Genomic DNA, 6044 nt, shown 5'->3' with positions numbered 1-6044 from the left:
AGACTGTCCACCACAGAAACAAACACACTTCTTCCCAAAACCATAGATTGCAAAATTAGGAGACACCTTATAATTGTGTTAGCCTAACAAGAGATCACTATTTCTAAGAAAGATGACAGTTAGACTAAGAGACAGAGCAAATACATAGTATTTCATTATCTTTCTTCATAGTATTTTCTGTAAAATGAAGGAACACGAAAAGTTGTAAGGAACCACAAATACTTATCCTTTCCACACGTCTCTAAGTAACATACACCAGTGATTTCCTCTTGACAATATTAGTTACCAACAGAAGGACTAGTGACTTGGAAGGCGTGAAAAAAAACTATTGTGTGTGCAAACAATGACTGTATAGGGTATAGTGTTATACAGTGTACAAGCCATTAAAATTCAAAACTGCACTAACGTGTTTGAGACACCCTGTACCATCTACTTTGTCTACTTGTGTCTACAGCAAAGTATGGAACCTATAATTTATCAAATAGGTATTTTTTTTAACCCATGGAAACTATTTCCATCCTTATCTGCAAAGATGGTAAGCTCCTAGGGACTGGGAATGATTTATTTTTGCTTTTCATATTCCCAGAACCTGGCATGGAGAATTGAACATACTAAGTGTCTTATGCATGGAAACTAAAGTTCAATGAATAAGGGTATTTTGCTGCTTGGGATTGTAGAGTACAAGTTGTCATTATATGTTTTGCACTCAGCACTGTTAGCCAAAAAAAAAAATCTAATGAATACATGTAATAAATGTATCTACATATAATGAATATAATCTAATGAAGGTCTGATGTTACATATCAATAGTTCGAGATTTCAGGATACAAAGTATCCTGAAAAAGGGATTGGTTTTGTTTCGGTTTTTTTCCTTATACGAGAAGGTGAGAAAAATAGAAACGTTTTGTATCTTTGGCTACTGCTAGGAGGTCTTATGAAAGGGCTTCTAAAACCAAAAGGGCTCGTCCGGGATTTGAACCCGGGACCTCTCGCACCCTAAGCGAGAATCATACCCCTAGACCAACGAGCCACACTTACAGATGTTTCAGGATATTTTAAATTGAGAAAGAAGTTTTCAGCCACGTTAAACTTTTCTGATTTGGAGAATATTTTAAGAAAGTTAGGGACCGGGAGCCCCCTACTGGACAAAATTAATCTCTGACATTTAGCTGCACGAAACCAAGCACACAGAAACTTTTCGCGTTGAGAAATTGTCCAAATTGTGATTTCATTCCCCCGCCCCCCACTGTTTCAGTCTTTTTCTTTTTTAATTTCGGAGCACGATAAAGATGCAAATGACCTGAGCATGAAATACGCCCAAAAGAGAGTTGCATTTTGGGGAGAAACTAATGAGGAAGAAGATACTGGGAAAAGAGAAGGGAGTGTGACACTGTGTTTTGTGGCCTTTAACAATAGTGTTTTTGGAAGTGTGTCTTTTTCTGCCTGAAGGTCAGAGACTTGGAAAACTAAAATTACACGTTTAGATCCTTTCTAAGTCTGGGAATTTTATGTTTCATTAGGTGAAGGCAAAATCCAGTACTCGGTACCACCGAATGCACCGTCTTCAATCTGTTCCTTTTTTTATCCTCAATCCCACTAGAGTCAGAATGACTCCGAGATGGGGAAAAACTTCTTTCTTCCTCGTTCTCCTTTCTCCTGGCTCTTCACTGCCCACCTGCTACTCTGTGCGCTATGTTTTTTCTGCTCTTTCTTTAACAGGCAATTCTGAATTTGGTCGACTCTCCAACATGAACTCTTTCAACCAATCCCACTTGTCGCCATATGAAACTATACAATTGTGAATGTCAAAAAAACCAAAACAAAATAGAAGCCTAGTCAAAAAGTAAAGTGATGTACAAATAACTAAGCTGTGGTACTTTTGATTTTACTGTGTCGGAGGGATCAAAGGCTCTTGATCAAAGCGTCGGGCCTGCTTGAGAGCCTGGACTCGAATACTATTCTATTAGGTTTTAGAGCTGCAACCATTTGAGACTCCCTGGTGTTTTATCAATTATTACCCTGAATGAAGGTCTCCTCTTCTCAACGTGGTCTGGATTTTCCATGTATATATTCTGTATCAGTGTAGCAGGGTGTATTAGTGAACCTCAAGCTATGGCACATATCACCAAACTGACAAGTAAAGACTTTTCAAACTTATCCAAAAAGATGCCAAAACTTCTGTAAATACATCAGAAAACTGATCACGATGGGTCGCAGCAATCTAGTAAACTATCTGCTGAGACTTGTAGAAATTATACTCTCATGTGGACAAAATTGTGGATATTTTGAAATAACTGGGTTCCCGACCTATGGCATCTGTAACCCTAAATCAGCTTAAAGTCTTCATCCAGGCTCCAGTGTACCTAGCAAGTTTGTGAAAGGTGGCTGAGGAAGGTGGCAGGACAGAATGTTTAGGTCACCAGGAATATAGGACCATGTGTATCAAGTCACAATAACCATTTGCTTAGAACTGTTTCAGAATTTGGAGCTGAAAATGTAGGAAGAATAGTATTGGGTGCTCGGACAATCCTAGAAAATGCAAATTCATGGATTTTCTAATGGTGGGATTGTTTAAAGTATTTAGGGGGCAGCTTCAGGCATGCCTCAAATTAGATCATACATGGATTGAAATAAGAAAAACTGGCCCTGCAAGGCCATTTTGGAGGGATGACCCATACTTCTCTCTATCTTATTTGGTTCCTTCCCCTTCCATCATCACCTTTCCTTTTCATTATTCCTAATCTGAGAAGAAAGTTTGGGATTTCATAGAACACAGGTAGAGGAAGTCTCTTTTCCCTCACTTCACTTATCTTTTTTTTCTCTTATCTCATTTTCAAACTCATAATCTTTCTATCCTGTGTCCCACTCACTGTTAGCCTCCTCCTCCTCCTTAAAATATACCTATCTCAGTTGAGGAAGCCACCCATTCTTACAGCCTTCAAAATTTGAAACTCAGAGTTGTCTTTGTCCTCTTTCCCATTTTCAATGAAAATCCTCCCAATATCCAATGAGTTGACAAGTCATTTCAATTCTACCCTTCCCCTTCCCTTAAACTTGACTTTTTTCTCTCCACTTTTTACTGCTTTATGAAGAAGTAATGTTTGTAATCTACTACCACCCTCCTCTGTAAGACATTACAAGTGAGTTTATATCCTAAATAGTGTTTCTCTTTATTTTCATACATCTAGACTTGACATGAAGATAAAATATTTACTGCCAAAGACATTTTCTAAGCTCTTTTGTCCTCCTTGCAGACTTCATTTTTAATTGTTAAATTTCCTTTAAAAATTATGCTAATATATATCCAGTCTGTTCTTTTATCTATTAATACTATTCAGGTTAGAGCTGTTTTAATTCCACACTAAATATTCTTGCTTTTGTTTCTACTTCTAATTGGATAGTTTTATCTTTTCCCCACATTCCAAGGTACAGAGAGAGCAGATTTCAATCAAATTGGCTTCCTGGCACAGCAAGGATCCCAGCATACATGAGAGGGCCTGCTGTACAGGTTCTAAGATCTGCTTTTCTAAAAGGAAAGCAACTTTTGAGGGGTCAACAATGTATTTTAATCAAGTACATATATCATACACTTAGTTCAGGGGAAGAAGCCAGCACCCTGAACTTCAGAGAAAAAAGACAAACTGAAATTATAAGCAGAACTTACAAATAGAAAGACCAAGAGAGCTTCCAACTGTCTGATCACACACAATACATGTATCATTACCAGAGAGAGAAGCATCAACATCTGGATTTTCAAAGAAGTGTTGGGAGGGGATCCTTAATGGCTTCCCACAGTCTCATCTGGCACACAAATCTTTTTCCAAAAAATAAGCCCCAAAGCAAAACCTCACCTCAGAGTGCATATACTCTTTTTAAGGGCACAACCCTTCTTGACCCAGTGCCTCATTAGAAATTAAGAAGGTGGGGGGCTGGAGACAGAGTCAAGATGGCTGAGTGAGAGCAATTACTCACTTAAGCTCTTAGACAAACTCCTTCAGATACCTCTAAAAAGAGAATCTGACCAAATTTTGGAGGTGCAGAATCCAATAGGAGATGGATTGTGGCACATTCACAACTTAGGACAGACTGGAAGGTCAACAGGAAGGATCTGTTCTGTGGGGTGAGCCCACAGCACAGCACATCCAGTGCAGCCAAACAGGAAACCCCCCAGGGTGGCCTGAGGCAGCAGCAGTACGGCAGAATAGAAGAGTGGCAGCCCAGGCAGGGAGACCAGCAAGTGACAGCCCCTGAGCCCCAGGTATCAGCCGTAGCAGCTCCTGAGACTTTCAGCCCACAGATTAAACCTGTGTAAGTCACCTACTTGAACTTCCGGGAGCCAAAATGGTGGAGTGATTGGTAAATGCTCTCTCCTCCTTCCCTTATTGACCTCAAAAGAACCATAAAATATTTCTCCAGAAAAATCGTGGATCAGTGGGATCAACAGAAGGGGCAAACAGTCTCATAGCACTTGTGACTAGGAAAATTGCTAAAGAATATTCCTCTTACTGCGACAGAGGCAAACCAGAGGGAGAGGAGCCCTGGGGTGGGGTGGAAACTTGCGCTAGGACCTAGGTGTGCCTAAGCACTCCAGGGGAAATGGGAAGACAATAGAGCAGCCAGGATCACCAAGCATTGAGTTTGCCTTTGCTCTAGCTCAGCTGAGGAGATCTCCTATGACCAGAGCACTTGTCCCTTACACTTAACAAGCTAGCTCCTTTGCTATCTCACACCAGCAGCTCAATACCAGGTTCTCCAGCTTCTAACTGAAAGAACCAGATGCCACAACACACAAAACCTCACCATCATGAGCAAGAAGCAAAGGAGGAAGAAAAAGACCATAGAATCTTTCTATGGAGACGAGGACTAAAACATGAATACCAAAGAGACTGTACTCCCATCTGAAATTTCAGAAGGGACTGTGAACTGCTCGCATGCACAAACAGCTCTCCTGGAACAGCTGAAGAAGGAAATAGAAGAAAAACTGGCCAATGATTTTAAAAGTATGAAAAAAGAATTCTATGAAGAGAAAAGCTTATTAAAAAGAAAAATTGAACAAATGGAAAAGTACAATAAATAATTGGAGAAAATAATTCCTTAAAAGGAATAATTGGACAGATGGAAAAGGAGACGCAAAAGTTAACGGAATAAAACAATTTGATAAAAATTAGAATCGAACAAGTAGAAACTAATGACTATGAGACATCAAGAATCAGTCAAACAAAATTTAAAGAATGAAAAGATAGAAGAAAATGTAAAATATTTAATTGGAAAAGGTATCTGAGGTCTATTAATGGGCAGGGAAGATCTTTAACTCTGCCCCCCCTTCCCCATTAATCTTACATTAACATTATACTCCCATATCAATAATGAGTATTTTCCTTTCTATTAAGATGTACTCAATTTCATTTTTGTGATGTTAGTCAGTGTTTAGTTAGTTAGTCAATGTCCAGTACCTCTTAAATATCTTCTTGAAGAAGTGACCTATAATGTACAGCATGAAGTTTCTAGGGAGTTTACAAGCCTTTGTTGCCTGCTGTTTTTTACTCCAGAGCCATCTTTCCCCCAACATATTTTAATTCTCTTCCACTCTCCTTCCCCCATGCTTACTTTTGCAGTGAGGTTACCAAGTATTAAAATATATGTTGATTTAGTAGGATTTTTTGAAGTTGTTCACAGAATCATTCACTTCCTCATCCTCTGTGACAGATGTGTAAGAATAAACTGTCATGATGGCCTTCATTCAACATTCACTCTAAAATGATTTATTAAGCATGCATTATATGTCAAATAGGCCCACGAACACAAAAACAAACAAAAATTAGTCCTTGTACTCAAGGTAGCTCACAATCTTTCAGGGATAATGTGGAAGACATGGAAAAATCTTCAGTCTCAGTTATTGAACATTAAGGACAAGACAGAGTTTCATAGGAATGTGAACTTTGGGCCTTACTCACCCTAAGTGAAAATGACAGTCCTAGAACACCAAAATTGATTATTACCACCAGAGACTCATCATGAGTAATATCCATCATGAGGTAGTGCTG

At 39.0% G+C, this 6044-nt stretch overlaps 1 non-coding gene across 1 annotated transcript; it reads right to left on the bottom strand.

The window, feature by feature from the left end:
• Nucleotides 1-958: 958 nt before the first annotated feature.
• TRNAP-AGG (transfer RNA proline (anticodon AGG)) lies at nt 959-1030 on the bottom strand. The gene has a single exon. It is a non-coding gene; the product is annotated as a tRNA-Pro (tRNA).
• Nucleotides 1031-6044: the final 5014 nt, after the last annotated feature.

This window comes from Notamacropus eugenii, chromosome 7 (genome assembly GCF_028372415.1).
Source record: "Notamacropus eugenii isolate mMacEug1 chromosome 7, mMacEug1.pri_v2, whole genome shotgun sequence".
In the NCBI taxonomy this organism is placed as follows: Eukaryota; Metazoa; Chordata; class Mammalia; order Diprotodontia; family Macropodidae; genus Notamacropus; species Notamacropus eugenii.
Note: the sequence above shows the minus strand (reverse complement) of the source record. Positions and strands in the feature narration are given on the sequence as shown.